Below are 26391 nucleotides of genomic sequence, written 5' to 3'. Positions count from 1 at the left end.
TCATTCAAACATACCCCACATCTTCTCTGTGCCAGGCGTGTGCTTGGGATACAGAAAGGCAGCACCCTTGAGAAGCTGGGAAGCCACTACGTCCTCCAATAACTGCCGAGCAGTGGGAAAATCCACAGCAGTGACACAGCGGTGGTGGTGACCAGCCCAATCTTGGGGCCTGAAGGTGCACAGGTGTGATGGTGGGAAGAGGGTTTGGAAAGGCCTGCACAGAGGAGACTCTTGAGCTAGATCTTGGCATTTCTAGACAGAGGGCACATCACACCCAGGCAAGTAGTTAGGACGGCCAGAGGTTCTCAGAGAGACATCTCGGGCCCCTGGGAGTCCCTGAGACCTTTTCAGGGGCTTGGTGAAGTTAAAATCATTTTAATAATAATACTAAGACACATCACCACCAAAAACTAGAAACAAACCAAATGTCCTTCCACTGGTAAACAGAAACACTGCAGTATATTCACACACTGGAAGAAAACTCTGCAAATGAAAGGAACAAATTAGTGATACACACGAGAGCATGGATGAATCTCAAATACATTATGCTAAATGAAAGCAGCCAGACTCAAAAGGTTACAGACTGTACGATTCCATTCACAGGACACTTGAATAAAGCAAAACTAGGGAGCAAAAGTAGGTCAGAGGGAGCAGAGGATAAGGGTAGGAGAACATTATGAGGTCATGGAAATGTCCTATATATTCATGGTGGTTACACAACCATACACACTTGTCAAAACCCACTAAAAAGAGTAGGGCCGGCCCCGTGGCTGAGTGGTTGAGCTCATGCGCTCCGCTTCGGCAGCCTGGGGTTTCGCCAGTTCGAATCCTGGGCGTGGACACGGCACTGCTCATCAGGGCGTGCTGAGGCGGCATCCCACATGCCACAACTAGAAGGACCCACAACTAGAAATACACAACTATGTACTGGGGGGGCTTTGGGGAGAAAAAGGAAAAATAAAATCTTTAAAAAAAAAAAAAAAAGAGTGGATTTCACTATATATAAGTTATACCTCACTAAATGTACCTGTTGAGGAGAACGGTATGCTCTGTGCCTTTATCACTCTCCTTCTCTCATGAGCGCAGTGCTTGCCAGAAGCCGCATGACTGTGATGACTGGCGGCATCTGCAGTCAAGGGGATGCAAGCTGATCCAGTCCCGTTTTAAATCTTTCTCCATTTTTAATTTCTAATACAGTAAATAGTGATGGATATGACTCACATAAACAAAAGCTCTCTTGGGTATTCAATAATTTTTAACAGCATAAAGGGTTTCTGAGACCAAAAAGTTTGAAAACCACTGATCTAGGTAACGTGGAGACCCTGAATGCTCTAAGCAGAGAGTAACAGGATTCTTCACAAAGAAGAGTGGCGCAGGGAAGCTGGTTAAGAAGTTCCTACCAGGTGAGATGAAAGCTGAGCCTGGGAGGCACCAGAAAGAAATTACATCCACACATCATCTGCAACTTGCTATAAATCCCAGGCCAGTTTCTCTCTACTGAGCTACCTCTTCGTGTGCTAAGGTTTTGCAAACGAACGTCTGTTAACTGGGAATATGGTTAGGAAACTAAATCTGCTGCGAGAGCCATCCTACAATGCATTACTAACAAGTCATTTTTGGATTATTCATTCAGTTGCCACCGTCCCTCTTCAAACAATGCCAATCATTAAAAACTGAGTTTTATATATTTAAACTTGAAAAGTAACCATCTTAAAGAGGTAAGAAAACTAATTTAGAAGTGACTCAATACTTCAAAATCCATTAGGGAAATTAGGTAACTGATTAAAAAAACAATATACTACTTGTCTGAAATACGCTTTCATTTATGTCCAGAAACACTGTGATAATCCCAACTCAGCACAATTTTTTTCTATGCAATGTGGGGTTTTTTTAGATCTGGGAGTAGCAGGGTTGTTTGTTTTTGATCTGTACAGTTCCCTTTCCTCTTGGGGAAAATTCATTTCTAAATACTAGCCCTGTAAATTCCAAATTATTTCAAGTATAGATCTTTTTCTATAATATTCTCATGCCCAGAACTATTATATCAGTTTGGTATGTCATAGAAGTAGAGAAATTAATCTTAAAATCATCTATGTCTTTAAGTTTTTTTTTTTAAAGATTGGCACCTGAGCTAACAACTGTTGCCAATCTTTTTTTTTTGTTTCTTCTGCTTTTTCTCTCCAAATCCCACCAGTACATAGTTGTATATTTTTTTCAGTTGTGGGTCCTTCTAGTTGTGGCATGTGGGATGCCGCCTCAGCATGGCCTGATGAGCGGTGCCATGTCCACGCCCAGGATCCGAACCGGTGAAGCCCTGGGCCGCCGAAGCAGAGCATGAACTTAACCACTCAGCCACGGGGCCAGTCTCTTTAAGTTTTAAATACATAGAAAATAGACAGATAGACAGATGTTAGGTCGATCGATCATGGGAGGGAAGTGGTAAGTATTAGAAGAAAGGATGATTTCCTCCCTCTAAAAAAAGCTTAATACAGTTTTACAAGCCATTTTAAATGAACACGTGTGTGTTTTAATTGTCATCACACACTGCCTCTCTAACTGTTTTAAGTAGCCAACCTCATTGACACCTCTTAGGTAATCCCAAACAGGTAGAAACCTGTCTGGAGAACTCAATTTGCCACCTTTTAAAAAATTCACCTATGCTTCTATTCATGCCAAAGGGGGTAGGAGAAACTCCAGACTTCTGCCAAAGTAGCTGTGTACTCTTAAGATAAAGTAAAATTAGATCCTTACCTGAAAGTACAGTCCTTTTGATCTACCCCTTATACAAAAATGTTGGAAATTAGGTTACAGTCTGTACTACAGGAGAATCAAATTTGAAATTGAACCTATGCATTGGAAGGGGGGACATAATTAATTTGAAATACACGCATCATGAAAACAAAAACTGATGCATCAATTTGATCAAAGATAAAATTTCTGTACACTTGTTAAAGCCAAATGGTTTCTGCAGGAAACCTGTTTTCTGTGACTCAAATCCAAAATGGAAAACGTGGGTGGTTCTTCCTGTCTTACCATTAAGAGTCAGCCAATTGGCTTATGAAGTTTTCACACGACTTGAGCTCAAACCCTAGCCTTCCATCTGCTCTAATAACGCCATACCTTAGTGAAACGAAACAGGAATAAAGGCTCTCGTCAGCCTCAAAGTCAGTCTTTAACACGGTTCCTTTGCCTTATTCTATCTAGACCGTATCTGAGCAAACTGGCAAGTTCTTTGAAACTTCAAATCCAGAAGATGTGAAAAATAATGAGAGGTAAATCACAAAATAATTCAGGGACTTGAAAGCTCTGTCTCACTTCAGAGCTACGATTTTTAAAACAAGACAGACTAACCCCTCTCGGGTACTAAGCTATAATAGCAGCGTAACTGTGGAGCAGGGGCTTCCAGCCCAGTTCTCTCACCCATCCACCCACAGGCACTCACTATTTGCCAAGACGTGCCTGCCAATAGATACCGTATTTGAACTTCTAAACATATGACTCTGCCAGATTTGGCTATGAATCCAGTAATTCCGTAGGGTATTTCTGCATATCCACCTAGAGCTAGTAAACTAGCTAGTATGATACAGACACACTGAAAACACACACACAACAGTACGCCTTCAAGGAGAAAAAGACCACGGGCACATGACAGTAAAACAATCGTGTACGTACTTTGGCCAACAGCCTCCTTAAATTTGCACCGACAGTCAACAGAAAATCTGCAAATACACAATACAAATTCAGATGGCTACTTCCAACATTAATATAAGGACTCCAAGTGGCAAACTGCTCAAGGGTAGGAAGTGTCCAGTTCCTAAAGTTTCCAGGACCAATGTGAAAATTCCTCGTGTCTTAGGAGGCTTTTTCTCAAAAATGCTAAGAGGCTCGTAGAGCTCACCCTGCTCAGCAGAGAAGGGCCTTTCATAAGCCACCAGTGACTGCTGAGCAAGTACCTGGATAATAATTCCTCTGGTAGTCACGCAGGAAAACCCACGGAACAGACTAAAGCAAGGGGCACGGGCTCCCAAAATATTCATCTCAAGGGAACTGCTTTGTGTGGAGACAACGAAACCTGAAATACACACACTGTACCTTTAAATTTTAGAAAATAGGTGTATGGAGGCGCCAAGTAGATCACGAGCAAGCACAGATCATAAGCTCTTAGAGCTGGAAGAGACCCCAGAACCCCGTTACCACAGTCAAACTCTCGTTTTACAGATAAGATTAAATCCCAGGCTCCTGACTCCAGCCTAGAGCTCTACCCATTACACTCTGCTCTCTGATCAATCGTGGAAACCACACTTTGAAGCATATTAAAATCCAGCTACAACTCAGTCAGCATGATAAATATCTCATGTAACCATGTGTTGCAACAGAAACAATTAACATAAAAAATTAAGAAGCAAAAACCTTTAGAGTATTCTCTGCTGGGAAAGGGGTAGGGTGGGGCTGGCCGTATCACCACACAAGCATGGACTAATCTTAGGGTCAGGAAAAAATGAGGTGCAAATTCTATACACAAATCATCTCTCTCTCTTTTTTTTAAAACTGATCACTTCCAAACCAGTACCTCTAGCAAAAAGACACAAAACATGATGTCTGACTTCACTTAGGTTGAAATGGAAAAGAAGCAATCCTTTCTTCTCAAGTTGAGGTTTAAAATATTTTCTAAATAAGGGATTCTCACTGCACTAGAATTAATTTTCTTTCTTATAACATATTTAACTTCAGAACAGATCAAGTAGATCTCCACTGTATTTTCCTTAAAACTCTGCTTTTTAATACTTCTAAGACAGTCACCTAAGGCGATCTTCCTTTCTGTTTACTTCCTCAAATTCCAAACGACAATTCTTCAAATAAGCACATTTATGCAAACTTTAAAAAAAATGTTTATACACATAAAAAGAGAAGGACATAAATAATTTGTATAGGATGAAATATCTCCATGAATTTTTGAAATTTTTAAGATAACACATCAATCTCTAGACAAATTCATAATTGCTCTCTGGGTTACCTCCAAACAGAGGTTTGCTCACTCCTCTCCTATTAACGATACTTCAGTGACAATTTGTGACAAAAATGAGTACAAGTCTGCCATTAATTAGTTGTGTGATATTGGACAATTCAAGCTTTAGGCTTAAGCTTACCAAAAAAAGTCAGAATATTTTATTTCTAAGATATTTTTTAGGTTGCTTAACATCTTCCTAAGACTTTAGCATCTTTATTTCCCTTGAATTCTAAAAGTCTAAACATATCTTTAAATGCTAAAGATGAGCATTTATAAACTACATTATGCCCTAGAACTTACTAGAAGACAACCACCTGCTTAGCTATAGACTTTATCTGCATTAAATGCATCTGTCTCATGTTTTAGCTTTTGCAAAAAGGTTTAGAAACTTACTTTCACATCTGGATGACTCTACAGCAGCATTTTTCCACTCTGCCGAGACCCTGACCCCTTCCACTTCCCTCCATCACCTCACAGCACCCTGATACTCATGATGCTGGTATGTGGCACTTTTTTTGCCACAATGTTGAAAATGAAAACCTCTTAAATCAATTATGTTTAAAACTAGCTACTGTCCAAGTCTATACTTGAGAATCTCTGCATGCATTTTTATCATTTAGTAATCTAGATTTTAATATCTAAAGAATTTGTCCCACTGATAATAGTTGCAAATATAATGATATTTCTCATCCGAATCCGAGCTCCTTGTTTATTGCCAAATAAGCAAGGAGGTTCCAGAATACTGTATGTAACACAACTCACACACTTAATTTATTTATATACCAACTGACGGTTTTGCCATCTCCAATGAGTTCATGAATAAAATAATCACGGGACTGAGAATCTGTCATTTTACTAGTAGGAATCCTAAAGAGTAGCTGCCTTTGCCAAGTTCATTCATTCAACATATATTCATCGAGTATCTACTGTGGAACAGGCACCATTTATCCTTCCTGCTGGGGATACACTAAGAAACTGACAAAGTCTGCCATGATGGGGCTTGCAGTCTGATGGAGGAAACACACAATAATCAGGAAACACAATATAAACAAATTATATATAATGTTAGAGGGGATATGTGCTACGCAAAAGAAGAAGGCCAGGATGGCAGAATAAGGGGATTCAGGAAGGAATGGAGGGCAGGTGGGCTGCGATCTTAAACAGACTGGGTCACTACAAGAGCAGCTCTGAGCAAAAACCTGAAGGAGGTGAGAAGTGAACCAGAGTGAATTTTCCTAGTAATTTTTACCCAGTACTGACTATGCACGTAATAACAAATGCCTTATTAAAAGCTGTGTATGAACAAATTTATGAATAGCCCTGAGGAGTAAAGAGAAGAGAGCTGTGTGTGTAACCTCTTGCATTTTTGCAGCTTATTTTACCAAGTGAAACTTACATCTTTAATCAGTTATGTTCATTGCGTGATTTTCCCCCCGTGTGTTGTTCTGAATAAAATTCTTACTTCTGTGATTCACATTTCTCAGAACTCAAGAAGAAATTTCCAAGTATTCATTTTACACATAGAACAGCACCAGTGTTATCCAACCAACAACCCCACTGAGACACCCCAACTACTACGTCAGGACTTAAAGCTCAGTATGGGAACACAGGAGGCACTGAAGCTTTTTCCCGCTGTGGAGAAACCCCTGCTTTCCTAGAGGGTTGAGTGAAACAAGACCAGGCTGTGAGACCCGGAGGCCTCACCACCAACCAGCCATATAACCTTGAGCAAAGCACTTCACTCCGTGGGCTTCGGTTTCCTCAACTCTAAAATTGGGATACTGGACCACGTGATTTCTAAGTCCCCTCTAGGGAGAAGTCCGTTTCAGAAAAAAAATTAGGTAAATAACCATATGTTACAAATTATAATAATGTATGCACTGCGAACCCAGCATCACAGTTCCTTACACTTTATTTGCTCACCTAATAAGAGGAATGAATTTATATTGACCCATGCATAAGTCTCCACTCTTCTCTGATCAAAAGATGCGGAAGAATGGGTCTTGACTAGTTCATCAAAGACAAAAGAACCTACAAAACGATTGTATTCTTGTCTTGGTTTTATTACCAACATACTCTTATTAGACTAATAAGGAAATTCTAAAGTAACACAAGCATGCAACTGCTGGGGTTTTAAATACTCTTTGTGCACCACCCCCCCCAATTTTAAAAAGTGTGTTTTTAAATAGTAGACTTCCTTAAAAGTTACTTGGAATCCATCAGCATTCTTACTATTATACTATTTCAAATAGGTGCTGTATGAGCAACTGTTATTCAGGAGGCCCAAAATCTTGGTCCATTCTCACCACAGTTCAACAGTTCCCTACTGTGGAAGGCCCAGCTTCTCAATATAGAATTAAAAAAGAAAGTAAATAAACCAATCGGCAATGGAGGCATTATGTTTCCTGCCTTCCTTGCCACATAGTGCAGGCAGACTTATGACTTAGGTTCTGCCGATCCAGAAGCACCACACGGGACTCCTTCACAACAGAGTCACATGGGGAAAGAAGCAAGGTGGCAAAGTGTGAGCATTCACTTTGCTGGCAGACAAAAGCAGAGTGATTCTGGTTCTGGCTTTCCAGTTTGGAGCATCCTGACCCAGGCAAGGGCAGCGGCTCCTCAGAGGGCCAGTTTCACAATGCGTTACGGGCAACCATTCCCAGAAACTCAGCCTACAGTCTCCTCCTTCAGCCCTCCTGAAGATTTGCAAAGCTAGCTATCACCCTTAATAAAACCCTTTCTGCTTACACTAACTAGAACAGATCTTAGTATCTGTAACTAAAAACTCTGACCAACTGGCGTAGCACATACTCCTTTCATTATTTCCACATACAAGAGCTGAGATTGAAAGACACAAGTAACGCACAGAACATTCCCCTATAAGTCAAGAGTTCTTTGTTTCCAGCCAGGGCTCAAATCCACAATCAACACATCCAAACTTTCCTTATATGTACTTTCTCATAAGTTTCATCACCTCTTCCATGCAAGGAGAAGAAAATGATTTTTGCCTAACTAATTTTCTATCAATAAAGAGTCTGATGACAGTCACTTGGCAAGACATTTGAGAACAGGATACAATAAACATCACTTTCTACACCAGCTCGAGTTTATGGAGAATCCTGCAGAGTTAGGTAGCGCTTTCGGAACGTTCCCAAGCTGCAGACAAGGTGATCTAATGCGGTGTTGGAATGCCAAAGTGATCAGCACCCTGTGCCAAGGCACAACTTCACTCACGAACCAGCAATGAACTTTTCACTTATCTTCTCCCATCCCTCGGGGCAAGACAATCATGTTAAAACCACAGACACATCAGGTAACTAAAATATGACACCATGACCTAACACCGAAAGCAGACTGGAAACGCTGAGAAGTGATTACAAATGTTAAAGTTCTCTTCTTGGTAGAAAGATATTAAGTCCCATAAAATCCATTGGCAAAGATGGGAAAAGTAATCAGTTGTTAATAATACCGTTCTTTAAAATGGCAATCGAATCTTACAAAGGACATTTGATATCTTGAATAATCAAATGACTCCATACTATCAAATTGCACAAAATATTTCTCCGGTAATACTCAAAGGCAAAACTTTTATATAATAGATCATTTATACATTTCTGAAGCCAATTAATGACACTGATACACATTCAGAAGGCGTCTCGAAGCTCTGCCAGATAGAAAGTGGGTATCCAATTCAAAGGAGAGCACAAGCAGGCATCAACGGAGACTCAAGACAAGTCTACTCAAGTCAGTGCCAGCCGAGCTCCGGGTGGTGGGCACTCAGAGCAGCGCCACCTCCATGACTGCAGTACCACCTCCCCCTCGTGCTACTCCAATTGTTTTTATCAAATACTTCATAGTGCACTTAGCTTTAACACTGGTGGTGGGGAGAATGGGGATACACAAAACTCAAACCGACAGTTTCCCCTAAGGACAGGGCCAACCAATTTGCTGAAGAAAACCTAAGAGCTTAGCTACTTCCAAACAAAATTTTAGAAACAATTTCATAGGGCCTATCAGCAAAGAATTTACTAAGATGAGTGTCGTGCTTTACTATGACTACACGTGTACCATATGTGTCCTTTGGAGGCATCTGGCTCACTCTCTTTACTTTTTTTTGTTTTTAAGAAATGAAGTACTTCTGGGCTAGAAATGACACATGGCCTACTTTGAAGTTTTTTACGGTTTCTCATAATTAGACTCTAACCTCAATCAATCTTACTGCAAGTTTAAGGATGGATATCATGCTCATTTATCGACAGTACTGAAATCAAAGGATGCATACTTACTACTCCAGATCAGTGATTCGCAAAGCTGGTCTGCAAAGTAACAGCTGCATTTGTAGGTCCTCAGAGAAAAGAGAAAAAAAGAACTCGTTCACGAGTATTTCACAAAGCTAAATTACTCCAGTTTAAAAGGTTGCCCAGTACCAAGTGTTATCAAGAATGTGGAGCTCTCATATGCCGTGATGGATATATAAATTGATATAGCCACCTTGGAAAAGTGTTTCTCAGGATCTGCTAAAGTAAATATACACATAGCCTGATGACTCAGCAATTCCACGGCTAATTATATCCCCTATAGATGTCTTCACCAAAAGGACATACACAAGAATTTCATGGCAGCATTATTCACTAACCAAAGAAAGGAAATGATCGAGGTCTCATCATACAATGGAATGCTCTATAGCAACAAAAATGAATAAACTGCAAATACGTGTAAGAACATGGATGAATCTCACAAACACAACGTTGAGTGAAAGAAGCCAGAAACAAAAGAAGAAATTATGCAAGCTCACATTAACAGAAAGCTCACAAACTGGCCCAACAAACTAAGCCATGGTGTTAGCAGTCAAGGGGTAAGGCTTTGCCTGGGAGAGGGTAACAGGCCTTCTAAGGGGCTAGTAATATTTTCTTCCTAATCTGAGTGTGGATTACACAAATCTATCGCTTTCTAAAAATACATCCCACTGTATACTTGTGCTTTTTGCACTTTCCTGTACGTTTGTTACACTGCAATACGAAGTTTGTTTGTTTTAAATCACCTTCTCAATAAGGCTTTCTCTGGCCTGGCCTATCTAAAATTTCCACCACTCCCCAATATTTCACATCCTTCTTCTCCCCTTATTTTCCTTCTTTAGCACTTGTCAATATCTAACATACTACCTATATTACATACCAGATGCACTTTACAAACTTATCCTGTTTACTGTCTGTTTCCCCCCATTAAACTCTCAGTTCCATGAGCACAGGTATTTTGTCCATTTTGCTAAGCGCTGAGTCCCCAATGCCTAGAACAACCCAGCAGAAAGTAGGCACTCAAGAAATATTGCTTAATTATTAATTATACAGCCTTGCCCAATTTAATTATGCTTGTGGATTCAAGCCATAAATTCTTGCAGTCATCATGGTATGCTTAAACAATAAGCCAGTTGCTGTTCTGGTTGAACATTTCTCAACAGTTTCGAGGCCTCTCATCTTCCTGATCATCCTCTGGACGCTCAAGTTTTTCAAAGTTCCAGATCAGGTTCTGGCCATTTTGGAGTGTAACAGAACACTCTGAATTCTGTAACATCTATTTTTATAAATGAAGCCCTAAGGGTGCATCAACTTTCTTTCTTAGCCATATCCACTCTGTGAACTCATAATGAGCTTAGGGCCAAACAAAATTAACAAAGAAACTGTGAAAGATGACATGAGTGGAGCCATATTAAAATAGAGTCAGAGCAGCCATTTCAGAGGAATTGCCTTGCACGTCCTGTTTTCTTTATCTTCCAAACTGGACCAAACCACCAACATTCCAAAGAAGTCAGTAAGGACAAGGATATCCTGTTTGTAAGGACTGACGGAACCGGACTTTGCCAAGGTCCAGATCGCTAAGCAGTCAATGAAGTACAAGTCTGTGCTTTCGCCTGACGCTGATGATCGAACCTCACGCCAATCTATGAAATACAAACCTAGCCTTCCCTCATCTAGCACCAATGAACTCTTCTTTAATACAACTTACCTCATCCTCCCTTTTTTCCATAAAAACCCTCAGCCTCTCTCCTATAACCAGGACACTATTTGGGTTTCTTCCTGAATCTGTGCTCCCTGAACTACAATTCTTTGATCCCAAATAAATGTTCTGCCTCTTAAACTGGTTTCTGGAGGTTGACAAAACTTAATTCCATTTAATTTTTTTTTCCTTTGTATAAACATACAAATCAAGAAATATTCCCATCCTATAATGGGGTCTTCGGTTTCTAGTTCTAAAAGTAGAAATTTTGACCATCTCCACCTACTAACTACTGGAAGTTGCAGGTCACCACTGTGACCCTTGAGTTCTTTTAAAACAGTGTTTCTCAACCTTTGTCTCACTATTGCCCCTTAAGGAGATTTTTTAAACATCTTTTCTTAAATCACTCTCCCCCACGAAATTTTAATATTACAGATATACCATATATCTGTGATTGTACTTACATATATTGTGCTTTAAACAATAAGAATAAAATTTCTGCCCCCATCCACCCTACCAATTTCACTTCTTTGAACGTGCATATTTTAAAACCTTGATTCTGTCAACTACTACATTACCTAACCTTTCTAACTTTACTTCACATGAAAACTCGTCAACAATAAAACCGTTTCAACCAAAGGTAAAAGTTGTAACGAACAGAAGTCAAGCACAGAGTCCAACAGCACAGGAGGAAAGGCTTCTCCCCCAGCTGACGCAAATCCAGGAAATCCTGTTTTTAAAGTAGACCTTTTCAACGGCTACAAACCCACCAAAAACCCAGTTCATATTTTCCATCTTGTTCAAAGAACAGCATTTTGTTAAACGAAACACTTTGTTGAAATCAAAAGACAGCAGATCCTTAACTAATAACCTACCTAACCTTCTTAAAATCTATTTTAAAAAGAAGTCACAGAATGACTTACCCTAGTCTCTCCTAACTCCCTCTAGAATCTGCTCCTTTTGGCCTCCTGGCCCACCTTCACTTCTGTAAGAGTTTCCTGTCTCCCTGAATTCAGACTAGGACTTTTTCTTTTCCACATTACCAGCAAACTTTTTAAATGCAAATCTGATCATTCCGGCTCCCCGGATATTTACAGCCTTTCCAGGGCTCCTCCTGCCTGTAAGATAAAAGTCCCAACTGCTCAGGATGATACGCAAAGCTTTTCACCAGGAGGCCCATCAGTGGCAACGTCCTCTCATGTCTAGAAAGCTCTCTCATAATCACTCTTCCCTGTACGGACAGCAGAAATGCTCTTGCACTCAAGCTCCAACTCCTAGCTGACCTCCTCACCCTATCCACTTTCCCTTAGTCTGTTCAAATTTTAGAAGAAGGTCACCTCTTCAGAATTCCTCTTCTCCCAGCTCCTTCCCAGTCACAAAAAACTTGACAACTAGCTTTATGGCTTACATTTGGTAATTACTTGCTTATCAGTCTGTTTAGCCTACAATTAAGCCGTTCAAAAAATATGTGCAAGGAAATTCACTAAGAATACTTTTACAAGCTCATCTTCTAAACTAGAAACTTGATGTTCCCCTTTATACCCCTGGCACCAGAAATACCAGGAACCCATGGGAACTGGAAGCCCCATAAATGTCTTGGGAATGACAGAAATCATCCTGGCTCCAGGTAACCACTATCTTTTCTAATCAGCGTCATCAAATACCTGTTTAAACCTACACTAGAATCCTGCCAGAAATTCACCTGAAACTTAATCCACTTCCTTTTCTTTAGAAAACAAAAACACTGATTCACCTTCAATTTCAGGATCTTCTCTCACTTTGTTATTTCTTGAAGTTTCCCAACTGAGGTTCCTCGAAAATAACTGCAGGGTTTTTGGTATCCCGGGAAACAATTCATTTCAGCCTGGAGATTTTCACCTATTTTAAGAAAGAATTCTCTCGCTTTACTCTCATCTTTTTAATTCTATCCTTCTGTATCTGAAAACCCCTTTCTTTGCTAGAGAAGATAGCAGGAAAAAGGAGTGAATTACTCTGAACTCCTTCTTGTTAAAATTAAACAGTAAGTCTAGTTTCTTCTTATTCCCCATCTTGTTTTATAGACTGCAAGCTAATTTGCATATGCTTTATTAAAGTTGAACATAAATGCACTTTATGATATAGCAAGTCCACTCTTGGATATATATTGAATAGAAGTGCATACCCATGTGCACCTCAACAGATATACAAAAAGGGCATAATAGCCAAAAACTGAAAACAGAAACTCAAATGCCCATCAAGAGAATATATAAAATAGTTGTACATCCATACAATGGAAAACTATAGAGCAATGAAAATGAACTATAGCTACAAGCAACACGTGGATAAATTTTACATGTGAAGCAAAAGAAACCAGGCACAAACGAAAACAAGCTGTATGATCCCATTTCTATAAATTTCAAAAGTATGTGAAAATTAATCTATGGTATCAGAAGTCAAAAGAGAGGTTCCCTTTAGGGAAGAAGGATAGTGACTGCACAGAGTCATAAGAGGGCTTCTCGGGGGGTACTGCTAAAAATGTTCTCTTTCTTGATCCTGCAAGGTGGTTACACGTGCATATTCATTTTCTGATAATTTACTGAACTGCATATTTATGACTCTGCATTTGACGTGTATTATACTTCCAAAAAGTTTTTTAAAATCATTGTGATAATTTCAAATTTTTTCCTATAAGCCATAAGTCATCCTAGGTATAACCTTTCTAAAACATTTGCAGCCATTCAGCCTATACTGTTTTCATGCTTACTTTGTGCCCTTTTCTCCGTTGTACACCACTGAAAGTCTGGCTTTCTAAGAAAGTAAAAAGACAACCTACCGAATAGGAGAAAAATTTTGCAAATCATGTATCTGATAAAAGATTTGTATCTAGAGTATATTAAGAACTCTTACAACTCAGGAAGACAACTCAATTATAAAATGGGCAGAGCATCTGAATAGATATTTCTCCAAAGATGATATACAAATGACCAATAAACACATGAATGATGCTCAACATCATTGGTTATGCAAATCAAATCCACAATGAGATACCACTTCACACCCATTAGGATTGCTAAAATAAAAAGCCAAACAGTACAGCACCAGGTGTTGGCAACGATGTGGACAAACTGGAACCTTTATATACTGTTGGTGGGAATGTAAAAGGGTACAACTCCCTTGGAAAACAGTCTGGCAGTTCCTCAAAACGTTAAACACAGAATTACTATCTAAGTCAGCAATTTCACTCATACAGGCAGATACCCAAGAGAAATGAAAACATATGTGCACACAAAAACTTAAACGTGAATAGCAGCATTATTCTTAAGACCCAAAAAGTGAAAACAACCCCAGTGTCCGTCAACTGATGGAGAAACAAAATGTTATACATTCACACAATGGAATATTACTCTGCAATAAAAATCCAGTACTGATACACGCTACAACATGTATGAACCTTGAAAACACTACGCTAAGTGAAAGACAGTCACAAAAGACCACATATTATATGATTCCATTCATATGAAACATCCAGAACAGGCAAATCTATAGAGATGGAAAGTAGATTAAGAGTTGCTTAGGTCTAGGGGGATGCATAAGGGGCTTAAGCTAAAGGGCATGGGGTTTCTTTTTGAGGTGATGAAGATGTTCTAAAATTGACTGTAGTGATGGTTGCACATAGCTGTGAATACACTAAAAACCAGTGAATTGTGCACTTTAAATGGACTAATTATATGGTATATGAATTATATATCAATAAAGCTGTCATTTTTTTTTAAACCTGGCTTCTTCTGCAATGGCCCTAAACAGCTGTGCTGACTTCTTCAGAAACGGGTTCCATTTTTGCTCATCAGCAGGATTTGGAATCATATAATCACAACTTTTATTTCTTGGAGCTTCCCACCCGTTGGAGGAAATCCTACTCCTTTACAGTTCTCCTAGCCTTGGAGGTGCACTATCTTTTCTCTGAACTTTGTGAAATCTCTTTCTAAAAATTTATGCCATAAGACACTCTTCCATAATGACAAAACCCCAAGACAAAATAGCCGCTTTCGCCCAAAGTTCTCAGCATGATCAGTTTGTCAAAATTCCCATCTTCTACCTTCTAAAAATAGAATTACCAATAAGTTAAGGACTTATCAGATGTCTCCATTGATAGGGTCAAGATTTCCACAAATATGCAGATAGCTGAAACGCACCGTTTATAAACTACCTTATCTTTGTGCCGGCGGTGAGCTTATACATATTTATTCCGGGATGCATTTAGGGTTAGGCTCTGGGAATACAAAGTTGCAAAAGACACAGCCCTGGCCTTCAAGGTCTAAGGAGAGAAGCAAACAGAGAAGAATAATTTTAATATATTTTGACAAAACTCCCCCACTTCCCTCTATTCTGATACTTTAAAAGTGAGTTCTAATTTTCTGTTACTTGTCAGTCAATTTGGCTTGATCTCGTGAGAATGGATGCTGCCTTTGAATGTCAAGGACTGAACACAGCAGAGCTTCAACAAACTGTCTGTTGACTGAATACATGAATGAAAAAGCATGAGTATGCAAGGAGAACCAAGTATATTCTAATAAGTACCCACCCTGCCCTCTTAACCTCTGCTCACTGTTAGAAATCCCAGCCACACCTGGCCATAGTACAGGCCTTACTGAGGCTAGCGGGTAGCAAATTAAGCCAGGAAAACACCCAAGGTGATTCCTCCCTCTGCCCCCTTTTCTCTCCCCCACCTAAGCTCTTAGCTTTCCTACCCCCAGCCTTCCCCCATCTGGCCACCCAGGGGAAAACGTTCAGGATGACCTTTCAAAGACAACTACAGATGAGATGGCATTTTCCTGTGTATCACAGATGAAATTTATTTTACAAATCCAAGAACCCACTATTATAACCCAAATGAAATGTATGTTTCCATCAGGGTCTTTAAAAATCCAAGGGAAAAAGACTCGGAAAACTGAAAAGCTAGGAGGGCTTGTAAGAAGGAAAGATGGGTAACTGCCACCTAGGGGACATCTATTACATGCTAGGCACTGTGCGTGCTGCCATACAACTGCCATCATCATAAGGGCTCCCATCTTTTGGTACTGAGTCCAAACTGTAGGAAGGGCATCACATTCATTGTCTCTTTTCATCCTGACAATAACCCTGTGAGTTAATAAGCATCATCACCGTGCCCTTTTTAAAAAAGAAGACAGAGGTTGAGGAATTACCTGAGGCCACACTGGTAGGATGGAACCCAGTCTCCAGTCCCAAGGCCTGTGTGTGCCACTGCCACTTACCATGAAACACTATGTAACACGGACAAGCAACTTAGCCTCTAAATTCATTCTCTAAATCTAAACTATAAAAATGAGGAAAATTCCTTCCTCAAAGGTTGGTTATGAAAATTAAATGAGACAATTTATCCCAAAATGTGCTAGTACATAACAGACCCTCAAAAATAAAACTGTTTTGGGGCCAGCTCGGTGGCACAGTGGTTAAGTTTAAGCTCTCTGCTTTGGTGGCCCATGGGTTTGCAGGTTTGGATCCCAGGTATGGACCTACACACCACTTGTCATGCCCTGCTGTGGCGGTGTCCCATATACAAAGCACAGGAAGACTGGTACAGATGTTAGCTCAGGGCTAATCTTCCTCACAAAAAAGATAAATAAAATAAAATAAAACTGTTTCTTTTCTTGCTTCCCCTGCTACGAACTCTTCTGGCCTTAAACCATGGGCACCCAGTGGACATACTATAATTCCTGAATCATCTCTCACATCCCGTCCTAGAGGGTAGGCTCTGTCTTACTCATCTAGAAGAGGTTAAAATGAAATTAATGTTTGAGAAAAGCACCTGCAATGCCAGCTACCATCTTACAAAGTTTTAGAACACAACACACCTGTAACTCAGGAACTCTTCACAGAGAAATCTAAGGTGAAGGCTGCTCTTGGTTTTGCTCCCCAATGCTTTCTTCCTGAGAAACCCCAGACACCCCTTCCCTAAGGCCGCTGCATTCGACATCACTGTCCCCCACGGTGGAAACACTGCCGTTTCCCGGGGCCTCTTTTCCTTCTCCCCACTACCACCTTAAAGCCCTCTTTTACCAGACAGATCTCTCAGTTTTGCTTGTTTTTACAAGCCACTTTAAAAGAGATTAGGCAACACGAAAACATGAATGGTGATCATCCTTGGGTGCTAGAATAACAGATGATTTTTTTCTTCTTTTTCATACTTTCTTATATTTTCCAAATTTTCCACAAAGCCTTATGCAATGATTTTATGATTAAAAAAAAAAAAAGAAAGAAAGAAAACAATACATTTAAGTGATTTCCTTCATCTCGTGCTAGACATTTTCCTCTACTCTTCCTGAGTTCCCTGATGTGCCAGAAGCATCTTGAGAACAGGACTGCTAAATTATCTGCACCACAATCAGCACCATACCTCATCCAAACAGGGGCCTGGCACAGAACAGCTCAATAAGCATCTGTTTGAGTGAATGATGAATATTCAGGTAATATTTAGAAACGGACTTTGTTGACTGACGGTGGGTGGACCAGGACCAACATATGAATATGGCATGTCCTTAATGGACTTAGATTATTGTAGTTACATATTGTTATTAAAAAGGTAGCTGTCCAACAATCAAAGCAACCTGAAGACAAGGTGAACTAACTCAAGGCGATTCCTTGCTGCAGTGGTAAACCAAGAACAGGATGGTGACTAGATCCAAGGTCCTTGTGCATCTTGCTATAAACGAGCGCATCGGGAACTGAACTCGTTCAATAATCTCAGGGCCCTGTGCTCCATTTACAAGGCACATCACGGCCCTCGTAGTCCACCAAAGTTTACCAATACTCTTTAAAATTAACCTTTGTTCTTAAGATTAAATAATAAGCCTAAACACTAAAGCAAACCGGGATTAAGATAAAACCATCCCAGTCATGTTATTACACCACCAAAAATCCTTATCTAAAAAACCAAAGCTGAAAATGTTGAGGATTGATTTAATATGAAAGAGAAGTCTCAAATATTTGGTTTGGAGAAATGACCTGAACACAAAGTTTAAACAGGGGGATATTGGATTCAATAAACATACAAAGCCAACAACTCAATACAAAAGTTAAGGTGGAAAAAATCTCCTTTTTCACCGTGACCTAAGTTAACTAAATTAACTTTCACTAGTGACTTCAATTCTGTTTGATTAATTGAATGTTTCCCAGAAGCATACTTGATTGCCAGGATTGATCTTTCACCTGTTTTTGTATTTCCAATTAACTTCAGTTCCATCAACCTTTCTTCAAAAATCTATATATTTCTAATATGCCTCCAGACTCTTAAAAGACACTTATTTCACAACAAAGCAGATGCTGACTTGATGACAGCATCATAATTTTAGGGCAACAGGGGGAAGTCAACGACATGATGACAACTTCACAGCAGAACCCATGCTGCAAGATGAGAAAGAAAGCTCACCAGAAAATAAATTTCTCACGTTTCCCGTCTTGCCTTCGGTTGGGAAGCAAAGTGAAGGTGTTCTTACTAGAAAAAAATTCTGTGGTCATTACAAACTCTGTGAAGATGTATGTTTATTTCACCACAGCGGTAAACATTTACATTTCTTCTAGCTATTTGTACTAGAAATATTTGCCACCCCAGGCCTTGAACGTCTCTGGCAGGTGTGGGCCCAATGTGAGGGTGTTTCCCACATCTCACTAAGTTCAGTTGGCCAGAGAGAACATTCAACGATAGCCATTACCTTGACTCCACTGGAAGGGAGAAAATGAAATACATTATCCAAGAATTTTCCCTCAGAGTCTGAGATTCCTGCTCTTCTTCACCTCCTAAAAGTTCACTCATCTACCACCTAATTTTTCTCAGTGAAGCCAGCAATAGGAGGAGGTGAGAGAAATTAAAAGAAAAGACGTCACTCCTGTGTAAACCATGCCTGAGTCCCCTGGAAAAATGCAAACAGATGGGAGTCTGAAAAAGAGACAAGCCACTTAACCTTTCTAAGCTCTAGTTTCGTAGTCTGTTAAATGCTGACAATATCTATTTCACAGGAATTCCACGAGAATAAAATGAGATGGTACAAGTAAAGAACCTATTATAGAACTAAGTCATTGGTGGAGTTCTGTGAAAGATACTTATGACCATTACTAACTGAGCACTGTGGAGGTCACCTTAACAGGCCAAAGTCCTATGGCAGATACAGGAAAAGAAAGCACCAGATGAGACACATCCCAGTTCTGAAAAATCCAGATCATCACTTAAGATATAAAAACAGTCCCCGAATCTCCACTGTGGCACGACAAGGATGAATGATAAACTACATACCACGCTTAAAAATTCTCCCAGCAAGACTAGCCTTCCACTGGAGAAATGGGTGGAGAGCTTCCATCATCAGCGTGGCATAGTATTTAAAACAAATTACAAGCTTAACTAACAGGGTGATGGTCATAGCTACATTATTATATGCAGACAGCCTTCCTGGCATTCCCAACAATAAAATAAATTCTATGCACACAGTCAAAACACGCCTGCAACTACTCTAGTCCTAGTGGATGACTGCACTAGACAACTCTTCAACTCGGTGGCTGCTGCAATATATGTTAATATAAGAAGAAATTCTATAACAGGAACTCAACACCCTGGCTCCCAGTCAGAGTCCTAAAGTCTATGTTGCAGGCTTGTTATAAAGATAAGCAATAATGTGACGCAAAGTGCCTGGCACACTGGGTACTCAATAAATAGTAGCCAATGTTAATTTTATTACTAGGAAGCAACACAGTCAAAAGTTGAATCTGTAATGAAGCAACTGCAGATACAGTGGCTCACTTTCAACGAAGAAATTAAGATGTATGAAAACAACTGAATAAAGAATACAGTAACAAGCCTTACATCAAGGAGCAAACCAGTAGACAGCAGCTTAATCCGTTTATCACCCAAGAATGAATGCCAATGTGCCCATTCCTCCAGGGCAAATAAGCGTACAAAATGAGAAATGGTCCCTATCCTCAAAGCATCTACATCTACCTAAGAAGAAATCACATGGTTTCACCCATCTGTCTGCATTCCCTCCTTCAGTCTAGGTCCTACGAAGGCAAAACCCACAACTTCACATTGCTGCGCAACGCAGGCAACTCAATAAAAGTTTGCTAAACAAATGAGACATTCACGGGATCTCAGGACTAAGAGTGTTATCTGACTCAAAAGTTTCTAAGCAGGCTTCACAGACTGCTCAACCTGAACTTTCCAAAAACTGAGAATCTGTGTACTTAAGACACTCCCCAGGTGATTCTGCTACTCCATGGAGACTGAGAACCACTAATCTCATTGCACTCCCATGAACTGTCTGAATGGCCTTTACAATGACCCCGTCCAGAATGATCCAGTCCATGCATGAGATGGAGAATGCAGCCTGTCATATCTACATGCAGCTCCACTAGAAAAGTCCTTCCTGATGCTCATCCCAGTATCTGTGTTTACTCATTGTTCTACCCTGTGGGGTCTGAGAAGGCAAGGGTAATCTCCCCTCCTTTCATACGACAGACTTTCAACTCTTGTGACAAGGGGTGATGTCCCTTCTCAATCTTCTCCAGGTTAAACATCCTTGATGAACTATGCACTAATTATTTAATGCTAAGCTCTTTAAGCATACAACACAGTACAGTAGCATTTCGGAGAAAGGAGAATTCAAGGTGCGTTAGAGTAAACAGAAAGACGTCAATGAAGAAGGTGGGCACTGAAGGATGAGAAAGATACAGATAAAACTAGAGTTCAGGGGCTGGTATTGCATCAGAGGGGAAAAGGAAGACAAGATAATGGTAAGCAGCGTGACATACAGGGAAGGGGATAAGACAGATAAAGCTATGGGTGAGGAACTTAGATTTCACATCCATTCTGAATTGAATAGAACTAAAATCAGTAAGGAACAAAGGCTCAAAGGAAGTCAGAATAGTTGGGAAGAGAAGAGAGAAGAGGCCCAGCATATGCATACAAAGACACAGTCCTGGAGAGGCCAAAGAAATCAGATAAACAGAAAAGAAGAAACCCCAGAGAAAGGTCCTAAAAGCAAGTAAGACAGTGTGAGTTTGATGTGGGCCAGTACCGGAGCCACTTCAGTTCCTCCAGGGTGGAACGTGTACTAAGTGGTCCATCAGAAAGAATCATCAGAGAGGATGGCCTGGAGGCTGGGGCAGCAGGAACCAAGGTGGCCAGAGAGGAGACTGCTCCAGCCACCTAGATAAAAAGGTCAAGGGTCTGTTCTAAGATAATGGAAATAAAACTAGGAGGAAAAGCTGAAAACAAGAATTAATTCAAAAGGGATAAAAATGGCAGGACTTGGTCCCAGACCAGACCAGAGGCAGAAGAAAGGGAAGACTCAGAGATCCTTCTAAGAGGTATCTGAAAACCTCACAGAAGAAGCAGGCAAGGCTCAGGCCAGGAGGGGTCAGACAAGTGTCAATCACGTGCTCTGAGTACATCTGTGCATTGGTACCAGGGTGGCTTTTTTGTCCATGAAAACTTCCAAGTTCACTCCCTGCTCCACAAACACACACAGCAACTGGCAGTTTTGCTGTTTTCTCTGGTCCCGGCACAGGCTGTGGTTTCTGGATCAGCAGACAGGGAATATCTGGTTTTGAACCCAAAAACTGTAACATCACCACCAAAGTTCAAGCGCTTTGACAGAGCTAGGTGTAAGAAGCCAGTCACAAAAGACCACATACTGTATGATCCCGTTTGTATGAACCATCCAGAAGAGGCAAATCTATAGTAGAAAGTAGATTAGCAGTGGCCCAGGGCTGGGGGCAGGGAGGTGGGGTGGAGTTGGGGAGAAAGGGGGAAGGATGCCGATGGGGTTGGAGTTTCTTTTTGGGGTGATGAAGATGTTCTAAAATTGTTTATGGAGATGGTTACACAACTCTATGAATGTACTAAAAACTACTGACTTGTACACTTCAAATGGGAGAATTGTATAGTAACAATTATGACTCAATAAAGATGTTATACAAAAAAAGAAAACCTTAGGAGTGTATAAATAGGCACTGTGACTTCAGAAACTTAGAGAATATCCTCCTGATACAAATGATTATTGGACTCAATTCAAATAAAAAGCCATTAGACGATTTCGAAAATCCCGAAGGATTTAAGTCTAAGTAAGCTGTATTCCTTCTAGGAGGAAAAAAATTAATCAAGGAAAAAACAGAGATTCAAATATATAGACCCCTTTCAAATTATTTCTTACAATTGATCTAAATGTTCTAATAGGTACTTCAAAAAAAAGACAAAGGCTTGGGTTTTTTCAGACAATCATGTCAAGTGATATTATACTGGATACTTATAGTTCACTTTCTTAAAGGCTGAAATAAAATAATGTATAGTAAGCCAATTTAGTGAAAAGCAAAAGATTATGTAACTTAACAATTACTGAGCAGATGGGTAAACTTATCTTATAAATTTGAGGACCGGACAAAAACTCTAACATAGAGAGATGTCCTCTTGCTTGAAAAGATACCAGAGAACTACCCAAATAATTTCTGCCTCCACAACATCCACTGAAAAACATCATTCCTGTTCCCCGATGACTTCCCTCATCATTAAAGCCATTATGGCTCTTTCCAGAGAACACCTAGAATACTTACTTAGAGTTCCCAACTGTCAGTTATTCATCAACATGAGTCATTCACTACATGTGTCAGGCCCTTAAAGGGTGCCTTTACCTTCTCTTTCTAAATCACCAGAGAACCTGCAATGGGCACATAGGGCCGATGCCCAATGGAAATCTTGTGGACGGATGATGAAAGCAGGAGGGCAGTGAAGAAACAGCAGTGGTGTTTCTGTTCAAACTGTCTTATGGAATTGGAGAACCAAGAACCACCACCAGATCTTGTGACTGAAGATGTTCCTAAACCAACATCCAACTGTTGAGAAGGTGTCAATTATCAGCAAATACCGTATTTCAAGGATACAACTATTTACTACTATCTCTACAGAAAGTTAAATTCAAAATACCATTGATTTGGGGCCGGCCCAGTGGTGCAGCAGTTAAGCGCACACGTTCCGCTTCGGCGGCCCAGGGTTCACTGGTTCGGATCCCAGGTTCAGACATGGCACCACTTGGCAAGCCATGCTGTGGTAGGCGTTCCACATATAAAGTAGAGGAAGATGAGCACGGATGTCAGCTCAGCGCTAGTCTTCCTCAGCGAAAAGAGGAGGATTGGCAGCAGTTAGCTCAGGGCTAATCTTCCTCAAAAAAAAAAAGTACCATTGATTGAAATATAAGACTGATGCTTTCAACATTTTTACTTGGATCTTAAATTTTAATTCAGTGGGTTCAAATATATATTTAACATACTACACCTGCCTATAAGAAAATTTTAAGCAATCAAAAAACCTAGGAAAATACAAATACGTATTCTGAATCAAGAAACATGAAGAGTGGTTTCCCTAATAAATTTGATCTATTAGATACTATTTCTTAACTGATTCAAGTTACGGAAAGCCTAAAATAATAAAGACTTTGACAAAGGAAACAGCCGTTTTTTTCTACTACAATATCCTCCCACCTAAATAAAATTACCTTGGCCTGAAGCTATGTTTATTAAGGGGCAAGTCTGGCGCCAAATGGCAATGTAGTACCCCAGTGGCTCCAGACAAAATGAAGCTCTTTGACACCCTGGAGGGAACCAAAATACCAAGCTCTCCCAGAAGCTGCCCAGGAATTGCAGAAAGGATCAAAGAGAAAGCTTTTCCACCTATTCAGAGAGAAAACCAGCCTCTGGAGGACAAATGCCAACTTTCCGCAATACGTTCTGGCCTATGAGTTAAGTAGTTCAAAAGAGACCACAAAGTATTTAAGATGATAACCAGTCTACTTTCCAGAAATAATACCACTGCTACAGGACATAACTTTAGAAGCTTTACCTTTTTATTTCTCATTTGATCTCAAGAATTCCGAGACGGGCAAATATTTTCCCCATTTCACAGATGAGAAATTTGAAACTCATGAAGACTAAGAGATCGGCCTAGCTGCCAACCTGACTTCTCCACTTGCATGTCAACTAGCATCTCATCCCCAACCTGTACAAATCAGCTCTTAATTCCCCATCCAAACCTGCTCCTCCAGTCTTCCCCATTTCAATAAATGGCACCTCCATTATTCCAGTTGCTCAGGCCAAAAACCTTGGTGTTATCCTTGACTCCAAGGACACTTCTTTCACTCCATGTCATCTCACTCTTCAGTGAATCATGGTAGCTCCACTTGAGACATATCCAGAATCCAGCCACTTATCACCACTGCTGCTATCACCACATCTCACCTAGATTATTGCTAGAACCCCGTAATACCTCCTTGTTTCCACCTTTGCCCTGTTCTTCATTCTATTCTCTACACAACAGAGTTTTGTCCTTTAAAAATATGTCAGATCGAAACCCTTTGTACAAAACCCTCTGGTGGCTTCCCATCCACTCAGAGTTGTTCACGGCTATATATCCAAGATGAGAACAGTATCTGCCATCTAGAAGGTGCTCAGTGAATACTGCTGATTAGTAAATGAAAGAAAAACCGCCAAAGTCACAGAGCGAGGACTACACAAATCTTCCACTATTCTTTGATAAGGAGACCAGATTTACAACAGCCAAAAATCCACAGGAGAGAAAATTCTTCAATTTTATTTTGCATAACTAAATTTTATAACACACAATCAATACTATGCTGAATTTCTAACAACAAATTAAAATGAAAATGCCATTTTATAAAGCCATGAAATCTCACACTAGCTTATATGAACATCACACATTTGGCAGCATGGGCAATTACTAGTTTAATTATCACCACACTGGTACTCAGATCTTCAGTGTGACTCTTCTGCATTCAGTGATATGATGTCACAGTATCTCAAGACTACCGCACATGTGGCTGGCCCCGTGGGCAAGTGGTTATGTTCGCGTGCTCTGCTTTGGCGGCCCAGGGTTTCGCTGGTTCGGATCCTGGGTGCCGACATGGCACCGCTCGTCAGGCACATTGAGGTGGCATCCCACATGCCACAACTAGAAGGACCTACAACTAAAAAATATATAACTATATACTGGGGGGATTCGGGGAGAAAAAAAGCAGAAAAAAAAAAAACTACCGCAGGCATGAAGGACAAAGGCTCTAAGAGATTCGGAACCAAGTACCTAGAAGAAAGGGTGATAGGCATTTCTGAATCTCCCACACTGGCACTACACCAACCATCTGAAAGAAGAATTAAGTTTCTAAATGTTACATGCAACAGCAGAAAGGTTAGATTCAGAATTGTCTCCTGCCAAAATTACAAGGAAAGACTCTCAGAGTTGAGTTAAAATGTTGACTGTTTTCAGATCAGAGTGAGACTAATGCTAACATTATCCATCATTACAGAATTTTCTCACTAGAATGTTTTAGAGTTAAAAACAAAAACTCTAAATTTCTCTATTCAGTTCTTTCAAAAAACACTTCTACTGGGGCTGGCCCCGTGGCCGAGTGGTTAAGTCTGTGCACTCCGCTGCAGGCGGCCCAGTGTTTCGTTGGTTCGAATCCTGGGCACGGACATGGCACTGCTCATCAAACCACGCTGAGGCAGCGTCCCACATGCTACAACTAGAAGGACCCACAACGAAGAATATACAACTATGTACTTGGGGGCCTTGGGGAGAAAAAGGAAAAAATAAAATCTTTAAAAAAAAAAAAAAAAACCACTTCTACTATCTCCACAAAAGCCCTAAATCAGCGCCAGCCCTGTGGCGCAGCAGTTAAGTTCACACGTTCTGCTTCTCGGTGGCCCGGGGTTCACCAGTTCGGATCCCAGGTGCGCACATGGCACCACTTGGCAAAGCCATGCTGTGGCAGGCGTCCCACATATAAAGCAGAGGAAGATGGACATGGATGTTAGCTCAGGGCCAGTCTTCCTCAGCAAAAAGAGGAGGATTGGCAGTAGTTAGCTCAGGGCTAATCTTCCTCAAAAAAAAAAAAAGCCCTACATCTCTTTAAGTCACAATAATAAATGCACAGAATTTTAATAGTTGGCCTTAAAGGAAACTTAATTCAACCCTCAACTTCCTTCCTTTTACAAGTGAAAAGATTACTTGGTAGATAATAAGTGAATGAAGAAGACTTGTTAAATGAACAATCAAATGAATAAAGAAATGAATGAAGATCTAAAAAGGGTGCCTGACTCTTTTTGGATCTGACAATTAATGGAAAAATTCAGGATTAGCCAAAATTAGCTTTCTAGATTCTCCTGGAGCCGGCATGGAAGTAGAGGAAACTGAGATTTGAGCCAAACTTGGCTTTCTAGAGTCTCCTGGAGTGTGCATGGAAGTGGAGGAAACCAAGATTTGAAAACCTGATCTGGGTCCTCAGGAAAACCTTAACCAAAATTCGTTAAAGCCAGTTTTCTTTAGCTCTTAGAAAAGC

At 40.3% G+C, this 26391-nt stretch overlaps 1 protein-coding gene across 14 annotated transcripts in view; it reads right to left on the bottom strand.

Moving 5' to 3' along the window:
• The window catches only part of SIPA1L1 (signal induced proliferation associated 1 like 1), a 360159-nt gene that overhangs the window by 321147 nt on the left and 12621 nt on the right, over nt 1-26391 (bottom strand). Inside the window, exon 3 of one of the 14 annotated variants that reach the window (XM_070513907.1) lies at nt 9295-9353. The exons of 12 other annotated variants lie outside the window; for them this stretch is intronic. The gene's annotated coding sequence lies outside the window, so the exon portion shown is untranslated. Of the gene's footprint in view, nt 1-9294; nt 9355-26391 lie in introns of those variants that run through there. One more of the 14 variants, XM_070513912.1, reaches the window with a different exon arrangement.

Source organism: Equus asinus, chromosome 7 (genome assembly GCF_041296235.1).
Source record: "Equus asinus isolate D_3611 breed Donkey chromosome 7, EquAss-T2T_v2, whole genome shotgun sequence".
Lineage (NCBI taxonomy): Eukaryota > Metazoa > Chordata > Mammalia > Perissodactyla > Equidae > Equus > Equus asinus.
Note: the sequence above shows the minus strand (reverse complement) of the source record. Positions and strands in the feature narration are given on the sequence as shown.